This window comes from Peromyscus leucopus, chromosome 5 (genome assembly GCF_004664715.2).
Source record: "Peromyscus leucopus breed LL Stock chromosome 5, UCI_PerLeu_2.1, whole genome shotgun sequence".
NCBI classification, from domain to species: domain Eukaryota; kingdom Metazoa; phylum Chordata; class Mammalia; order Rodentia; family Cricetidae; genus Peromyscus; species Peromyscus leucopus.
The window spans coordinates 6890064-6900176 of record NC_051067.1 but is presented as its reverse complement, the minus strand read 5'-3'; positions in this window follow the sequence as shown (position 1 = coordinate 6900176).

Genomic DNA, 10113 nt, shown 5'->3' with positions numbered 1-10113 from the left:
TTTTGTGGGTGGGTTGATGTCCCAGTTTGACCACTGGACACATTGCCTAGTTACAGAAGATGGCCAGTTCAGGCTCTGTATCCTGTTACTAGGAATCTTCACTAGGATCACCTTCATAGGTTCCAGGGGGATTTCCACCACACTAGGTTTCCATATAACCCCCCAAGAGTCCCCCAATTCAAGTCATCTCTCCCAATACTCCCCCCTCCACCTACAAAAATCAATTCTAATTTCCCGTCCCTATGAGTTCCATGCATCCCCCCTTGAGCTCCCCTTGTTACTTAGCCTCTCTGGGTCTGTGGATTGCCGCATGATTATCCCTTACTTGACAGCTAGTATCCACTTAAAAGAAAATACATACCATGTTTGTCTTTCTGGGACTGGGTTACCTCACTCAGGATTACCTTTTTTCTAGTTCCATCCATCTACCTGCAAACTTCATGATGTCATTTGTTTTTAACAACTGAGTAATACTGCATTGTATAAATGTATCACATTTTCTTTATTCATTTTTTAGTTGAGGGACATCTAGGTTATTTTCAGTTTCTGACTATTACAAATAAAGCTGCTATGAACATACCTGAGTAAGTGTCATTGCTGTAGGATGGAGTGTCCTTTGGGTATATGCCCAGGAGTGGTATAGCTGGGTCTTGAAATAGATTACCAAGATTCTGAGGAGGAACCACCATATTGATTTCCAAAGTGGCTGTACAAGTTTGCACTCCCAATAGCAGTGGAAGAGTGTTCCCCTTGATCCATATCTTTGCCAGCATGAGTAATCATTTGTGTTTTTGATCTTAGCCATTCTGATAGGTATAAGATGGAATCTCAAAGCATTTTTGAGCTGCATTTCCCTGATAGCTAAGAATGTTGAACATTTCCTTAAGTCTTTCTCAGCTGTTTGAGATTCCTCTGTTTAGATCTGTACCCCATTTTAAAATTGGATTATTTGGGTTTTTTGATATCTAGCTTCTTGAATTCTTTAAATATTTTGGATATTAGCCCTCTTTCAGATGCAGAGTTGGTAAAAATTTTTTTTTCCCATTTTGTAGACTATCATTTTGTCCTATTGAAGGTCTCCTTTGCCTTATGAAAGGCTTTCAGCTTCATGGGGTACCATTTATTAATTGTTGATCTTAGTGCCTGTGTATTGGTGTTCTGTTCAGGAAGATGTCTCCTGTGCCTTTGCATTTAAAGCTGTTTCCCATCTGTTTTATGTTGAGATCTTTGTTCTGCTTCTACTTGAGTTTGTGCAGGGTGATAAATACGCATCTATTTGTATTCTTCTACATGTTGACATCCAGTTAGGCCAGCACCATTTGTTAAAGATGCTTCCTTTTTTCCATTGTGTATTTCTGGCTTCTTGGTCAAAAATCAGGTATCTATAGGTGTGTGGATTTATGTCTGGGTCTTTGATTTGATGCCATTGATCAATCAGTCTGTTTTGATACCTATATCATATGGGTTTGTTTTTTTTTTACTATAGCTCTATAGCACAGCCTGAAATCAGGGGTGGTGATACTTCCAGAAGTACTTTTATTGTACAGGATTGATTTAGCTATCTTGGGGTTGTTTTGTTTTTTGTTTTTTGTTTTTTTTTCCATATGAAGTTGAGTATTGTTCTTTCAAGATCTGTAAAGAATTATATTGGAAATTTGATAGGGATTGCATTGAATCTGTAGATTGCTTTTGGTAAGATGGCCATTTTTACTATGTTAATCCTATCAAACCATGAGCATAGGAGATCTGTAGCTGGAGAGTTTCTTTCCAGGTCCTGCCAAACCCCAGCAGTCCAACAGCCCACTTATAAAATAAACTATTTGGCCATGGCAGGCTTCTTGCTAACTGTTCTTATATCTTAACCCATTTCTATAAATCTATACCTTGTCATGTAGCTCTTGGCTTACCGGCATCTTTACATGCTGCTTTTCATGGCGGCGGCTGGCAGTGTCTCCCTGATTCAGCCTTCCACTTCCCAGAATTCTCCTCTCTCCTTGTCCCGCCTACTTCCTGCGTGGCCATTGGCCAATCAGTGTTTTGTTTATACAGAACGCTATCCATAGCAGAGATCTTTCCATTTTCTGAAATTTTCTTTAATTTCTTTCTTCAAAACTTGAAGTTTTTGTCATATAAGTCCTTTACTTGCTTGGTTACAGTTACCCCAAGATATTTTGTATTATTTGTGGCTATTATGAAGGGTGTTGTTTCCTTGATTTCTTTTTCAGCCCATTTGTCATTTGTACATAGAAGGGCTACTGATTTTTTTTAGTTTATCTTATATTCAATCATTTTGCTGAAAGTGTGTATCAGCTGGAGGAGATCCCTATGGAAGTTTTGGGGTCGCTTATGATTACTTCATATCATTTGCAAATAGCGATACTCTGACTTATTCTTTTCCAATTTGTATTCCCTTGATTTCCTCCAATTTTCTTACTGCTCTAGCTAAAACTTCAAACACTATATTGAACAGGTATGGAGAGAGTGGATAGCCATTTTTTGTCCCCAAGTTTATGGCTTGGCTTTGAGTTTCTCTCCATTTAATTTGATGCTGGCTATAGGCTTGCTGTAAATTGCCTTTATTGTGTTTAAGTGTGTCCCTTTGTATCCCTAATCTCTCCAAGACTTTTATCATGAAGATGTGTTGGGATTTTGTCAAAGACATTTTCAGTATTGGTTGAGATGATTATGTGGTTTCTATGAGGAGCTGTCTTAAGTCAATAACCTAATCTTCCATTTTAGGATACTACAATGTAAACAGAAGAAAAAAAATTTTTTTAAAAAGTGAAAGAATACAATTTTAAAAAGAACCCACTGAAGATTAGAGCAGATGGAGTTCAATGAAGAATAGGCAGACAGCAGAGACACTTGGTCAGTAGTCATAACTGAATGTCTTTGTGTGCCAGGTGTGCTGTGAGACACAGTTGTTGCCATGAGTTGTACTCACTACACCATGTTAAATACTAATCAAAGGCTTACTCAAAGTTGGACAGACTTTTGTGTGCCAACAAGGTGGTAAAGGTACCCATGTTCTGGTCACTCTGGAGACAGTCATTTAGTAGACAAAGCTGAGGATGAGAGCATCTAAGGCTGTCCTTGGACAGATGATGTCCTATATCATGGACAGTGAGCCTCCTGACCTCTGGGCTGAGAGCCAGGCTAGCACTCCCAGAATGAACATTTCCCTTTGGTGGTGACTTCTTATGACCCTTAGCAACTCAGGCTTGTTGTTTGGTTGAAGAAGACCCTAGTGATGTCTAGTCTAAATGGATTCCCAAGGGTTTAAAAGGCTGAACCACTTGGAAAATTCACAGCTTACACGTGTCTAGAGAGGGCGTCTTCCTCTCCAGTCACCTGTACTCTCAATATTGAGATGCCATTTTCACAGTTAATGCCGTTTTTCCAGATGGGTTATTTTTCAAAATTGGGTCTACATTAACAGAAGTGCAATTTCTTCATAATTTAAAGAAAATGACATTTCTTTGAGTTTGAAATGGATTGGCATTAGAACTAGCGTTCTGTCAGTGGGAATGTGAATAAGCATGTCTCCTGTCATTTGTCCCTTATGCTGTTCTCACTAACTGTTGTCGTCAGGACGCTGCAACTCTGTGGAACAGGCCAAAGAATGATTCTCTAAGGCTTGGTAATGTCTTTGGAATTAAGTCTGGAGGGAACAGCCAGCACATGCATAGCAGACCATCAGCACATGGTCAGACAGCCATCTGTCATGAGCATCCTCAGTAGCAACCAGGGCACCCCCTGACAAGCAAGCCCAGACCTAATTCTGAATTTTGTCTTAGCCCATACCTCAGGTTTTGGTGCCCTATGGTCTAATATCAAAGTATCCTTGTTACAAAGTTTTATTTTATTTTAATTTTTCGATTGTGTTGCAACATGCTTATAGACAGGCATATACATGTTCTGTACAAATCCCATGATGTGTTTACATCTGTTTACACATGTGTGACCACCTCCAGACCAATGCAGGGACCATATCCAGCACTTTAGAAAGTTCACACATGACCTTTGGTGACTGAGGCAGTAATGTTTTTCTAGACACAAATGACAGAAACACTAGAGTGGAAATTGATGGAGAGATGTCACTCAGAGCATCTCTTTACATGGTGCCTTGCTTTTATGATATAGAGAGATGAGGTGCTCCAGGGTAGGCTAGCATGAGGTGTATGGTATGCTAGACCTTACCAGTACATTATGTGGTTATAGCCAACCTTCCAAATAGGTATGATAACTACAAGGAAAGAGGTATTTAATAAAATAGATTTTAAGGCTATATAGCAGTTTATGATGAGGAGAGACCGAGGCAAGGACACATTTATAGCTAACTCAATTCAATTATTGCAACTTCATCAGTAAATATTTATTATTCTATAATTTGTTCAATAATACGTCTAGTTTTGATTGAGTACCTGTCACATGCTGGGAATGGAAGAGAGCTGAAGGTTGTAATGCCAATTGTCAGCAAGAGCTTCTGGAATCTGAGTCCTGTTTCCAAGGACACTACATCACACAGCTAGTTTTGCTTTCTGCACATTGACATCTGGGACTTTATTTGCAACTTTCTCTTTGCCTATGACATTTGCACTTCTCAGCTCAGTGCTTCAGTAACTCTCTGTGCCCTTTATATCCTCATAACCAATAGCTATGCAGCTTACTTAAGAAAAAATGAATCTCAAGTTATAAGGAATATGAAGCAAGGGCTTCTGTGTTCTGACTATGAAGTTCTATCTTTCTTCTGTGTGTGTGTGTGTGTGTGTGTGTGTGTGTGTGTGTGTGTGTGTGTGTGTGTAGGCCAGAGGCCAACCTCCATACTGACCCACCAGGCAGTATATATACCTACGTCTTGGTGCAATAGGGGCATGACAATTGTAATTGGATTGGAGACCCACACCATGGGAAGGAATGTACACACCAGGTACTATAAATTTATTTAAAACATGACTAAGGAAGTTGTGGGCCCAAGAATGAGAGCATACTACTGCTTCCTTAAATGAGCATGCTATCAAAATTAGTTTTAAATATTGTGTTTATACCCATAGACTAGTCCTGCTTTCAGCCTTGGAGAGAAGCTGCTTTTTCACAGGGAACATCAATTAATTCAGAGACTCACATCTGGTTATAAGTGGTTGTTGGACACAGGCCATAAATGGGACATCTGTATCCCTCCAGGCCAAAGAACACGAAGAAGAGGGGTGGAAGGAAAGCGAATTCTGGAGAGCAGGGAGGAGTGCTGTGAAGTGTTGCCATCCAGATACACGGCTACTGCAATCATGAGTACAGTAGCTATGGAAACCTTCACAAGATTGCACCGAAATACTCTGTCGTGGATGCATGATGTGTCTGTGAGTCCCTGCCTCTACCTGAGGAGCTATGGACTGTTAACAGTTGTTGCAGGGGATTCTTATTTTTCTTCAATTATATAGTCACTTTGGAATTAGCTGAGAGAAAGAAGTGGAACAGAGGAAAAGGAATAGATAGGCTAGAATCAATGGAGGGTGAATATAATCACAATACTTTATATATGTTTGAAAATGGAGAGAGAAGTGAGGGTAATCTTGTCTGGATGGCTGGGTAGTGAGCTTCCCAAGGAAATGCTATTTAAAGTGTCATTTTGGAAGATTATTTCAAACTAGTTAAGTCAGAGGGACAAGCATCTGATGTAGAGATTTTAGCTGAATTGTGTCCTGCAAGTTCATATGTCAAAACACCAACCTCCAGTGTTCTATAACCAGGCTTCACTGAGCACAGGACCTTTAAAAGGGTGTTTGCTGAGCTGCGCCCCCTAGATGTGCATGCGTAAAGACTGTGTATGGCATAGCAAGCAGGCATACGTCTACAAGCCAGGAAGAGGGGCCTCCAAAGAAACCAGACCTGCCAACACCTTGATCTTGAACTTGCTCTCTAGGACTGTTCAGATATGTCTGTTGTTTCAACCACTTGGGCTGTGGTAATTCATTATGCTTATTATGCCAGCTTTGTTTGCTATGGGGCTCTGTTTGGGAGACCAGAAAGGTTTCCAGTGAGGCTGACACCCTTTCACTGTGACCTGGGCAAACCTGTCCTCTACCTCTGGGATGAAGGCTTTGCTCTCCTAAGACAAAGATCTTGTCTAGCTATCATCTCTGACATCCCCTCTGGAACTATAATGCTATAAATCCAATGCCTCCAGCCTCTGTAGTCTTAGCTCTCCAGGGAAGAAATAAGCAAGGTTATTATCTGAGAATGTCTTAATGAGACTCCCAGCATTGTGAAATCTTCTTTGATTCATCAAGTCTAAATGTGGGTGATCAACAAAGGATTGTTGGAAAGATGGGCAGCTGGGTAGATAAACACCCACCCAAACTATTCAGTGGCCGACGGATCTCTATCTATCCAGAGAGAGCTCTGATGTGCTACACATGCTAGTGAACTGTTAATGATAACTGCTGAAAGCTACTTAGCACTTCTGGAATCAACTTTTTGATATAAGCACGTTTTTTGTAAATAAAGAAACTGAGATTCAGGGAGGCCAACCATCTTGAGCAGCCCCACACTCCTCATGCTGAGGAGAGCAGAGGTAGCTTAGGCCTGGGAAAGAGAGGTCAGTTGCTGTGGGATGGGCTGTATGTCAAATGCTCTGATTGGTCAATAAATAAAACACTGATTGGCCAGTGGCCAGGCAGGAAGTATAGGCGGGACTAACAGAGGAGAAAGGAGGGAACAGGAAGACAGAGGGAGTCACTGCCAGCCACTGCCATGACAAGCACCATGTGAAGATGCTGGTAAGCCATGAGCCACGTGGCAAGGTATAGATTTATAAAAATGGATTAATATAAGATATAAGAACAGTTAGCAAGAAGCCTGCCATGGCCATACAGTTTGTAAGCAATATAAGTCTCTGTGTTTACTTGGTTGGGTCTGAGCCGCTGTGGGACTGGCGAGTGACAGATTTGTCCTGACTGTGGGCAAGGCAGGAAAACTCTAGCTACAGTCAGTAGTCTTGAACTATGACTTCCCAGGCCCTTTCCATGGTCCACACTGTGTTTCTTGTAAATTTTCCTTCTTTCCCTCCTCAACTCCCTGATACTTCAGGTCTAATAAAAGAGCTAGCAGGGGAACCAAAAACAAGCCTGGTGTGAAGGAGAATGAGATGTTTCTAGAAAGTTGCTAGTTAGCAGAAGGGTTTTGTTTTGCTTTGCTTTCTGAATTAACCATTCAGCCTACACTGAAAAGCCAGGAATCTGTCAATAGATCTCTTTGCTCATCTGGTTCCTCCCAGGAAGGTGATTCCTCCTCTACCCAGATGAGAAAGTCATTATCCTACCTGTCTCTCAGTAGGCCTGGCTGGAGTTTTACTAGTTTCTTCAGGAATGACCTCATACGTGGGGATGTTGTAGTACTATTCATGCTAATGTACAACCTGATATGCCCATCAATCTTGTGAGGTATATAAGAGGCCATGCTTAGATTAAATAGAATCTCCAGTCTTATTTGTCAGATTTTCACCTCTGCCTTCCTTGGGAGGGGAAGAGAGAGTGGAGCTCAGTCAGGGCCTAGAATATGGCTGCTAATGCTGTAGAACCAAGAAGGTCACATGTGACTCTACTACTAGACTGTCTTAGTTAGGGTTTTATTTCTGTGAAGGGACACCACGACCACAGCAACTCTTTTTTTAAAAAGATTTATTTATTATGTATACAGAAGAGGGAGATAGACCTCATTACAGATGGTTGTGAGCCACCATGTGGATGCTGGGAATTGAACTCAGGACCTCTGGAAGAGCAGTCAGTGCTCTTAACCTCTGAGCCATCTCTCCAGCCCCCACAGCAACTCTTATAAAGGAAAATTTAATTGGGGCTGGCTTACAGTTCAGAGGTTTAGTCCATTATCATCATAGCAGGAAACATGATGACACATAGGCAGATATGGTACTGGAGAGGTAGCTGAGAGTTCTACATCTGGACAGGCAGGCAGCAGGAAGAGAGAGCATCACTGGACCTGGCTTGGACTTCTAAAAACTCAAAGCCCACCCCTAGTGACTAACTTCTTCCAACAAGGCCACATCTCCAATAATGCCACTCCCTATGAATCTGTGGGCTCATTTTCATTCAAACCACAACATGGGCCAATTCTTCTGAAATGCAAAAAACAAAAACAAAACAAACAAATAAAACATCAACAACAAAAACAACAATAACAACAACAACAACAAAAAAAACCTTCTTGCCCAAGTCATCTCATAGCAAAGATGCATCCCAGGGTTTTTTTCAGAAAAAGTGAGGGCAGACTGACTTTGGGCCACCTTCCATGATGGTCTGCAGAAGCTCAAACTAGAGAGTAATGTTCTTTGTTTCTCTGTTTATTAAATTGCCATTTCTGGATTCTAGAAAAATCCCAACTCTTTATAACTCACTGTCATCCATCTGCAATCAATGAGCCTTTCCTGCCCACATTTGGAGTATTTGTAGCTGCCCTCTGCCATCCTCCAGTCTGCTTTCCAAAATGCCATGTTATTAAAGCCAACTGACTCCCAAGAACCGACTAGGGGATTCCAGGGCCTTGCTCGACAATGAGAGATTCTTATTCATTAAACGTATAATAGGGCTGTACAATAATTAAAAATAAAATCACCCAATAGCAAATAAATCGGTAAGCTTTCCAGATCAGAGAGCTGAGTGGCTGTGGTGTATGGAGTCCTTTGTATGGCGTGGCTTCATCGATACTTTGAGTTTCGATCTGTTGAGTATTATTTATTCCCAGAAGCTAAGCGAAATTCAAAATGAGTGCATAAATAAACAAACACACAAAAGAGCATACCCCCTAGGTGATTCTCCTGCACAGCAGGTTTGAGAATCATAATGTTAATTCATCTCAAGGGAAGGAAATAAGTCCAAATTGCCTAACTCCTTCATTAATTTTCTGGTGTAGTCTTTGCCTTGGCTCTTTGCTGCTTAGTGGGGGCATGAGATGGTGGGTACTCAATAACGTTTTCTCAAATTTCAATCAGTCTTCACGTGTTCTCTGCAGCAGACCAACGTGAAGAGTCAGGTCACTAAGGCTGGAGTGATAAATGCTCATTTGTAACTGTGTAGTACTACATCAGTCTTCACAGCAGCTCGATGATGGGGCTCCTTCTCTGATCCCTAATGGAGGCCTTTTAGGATGAATTTAGAAGAGGGGATGGAACATCACAAGCAAAGATCTGTACATAGGGTATATGTATGGGGTGGGGTGGGGGACAGGGAAAGTGTTGGTGGAGGAAGAGGGTGTGTAGTAACCAGGGTCAGGAGGATACTGAAGAGTTCAGTGAGCCTTGCTATCATGGGAAAGGTGGGCTTGGGATTAAGGCAGATGGAGTTACAAGAATGAGAAAATGGAGCACAGGAAAAAGCTTTAAGCAAGAAAGTAGGCAAATGCTTTGGGAAATAGTTAGCCATGAACACTGAGACCAGCAGGTGCAGGCTGGAACATGGAGCCAGGTGGTGGGAAACATAGTGCAAATTACGCAAGTGTTTTTAACATGACACATACCTAGAAAATTGTAATTATTATATCATTATGATTTTTTTTCTGTCCCGGCTGGAAAAATCATATGAATTATGGCCCTGAAGGTAAACTGGGCTGCTATTTTAAGCAACTAATATGCCTCAAAGCTGCAGAGCTGAACTGTTCAGGGAAGACCAGGCTCTCCTGCAAAAGAATAAGTTCCTGGGACACTGTCAAGCAGGTTTGAAGTTGAGCCTGCTGAGAATAATGAGAGAGCTGTGAGTGGGAAGAACACGAAGACAATCATCCCTTAAAGAAAGAAATGTAGACGGAGATAACTGTTTTCTCCTCTCAGATGGAACAAAGAAATACTGAGATGGGGGATGATAAAGCGAGGCCCCAGATGGAATGGAGAATGCCAGTGAAAGAAATTGATCCACTGGGGCTCAGAGGCAGAGCCAGCCTGGGCTTTTGTTCTCTATCTCCAGCTCAGTAAATTCCTTCCCTTTCCCCTCAAGGGCTTCCTACTGAGATATTGTTGGGAAGGGGAGAGGCTGCCCCTCTAAGCAGCACTGAAAGAAGCCAGCTAAACTGTGTCTGTGTCACCATGCTTCCCACAGATGCAGAGGGCCA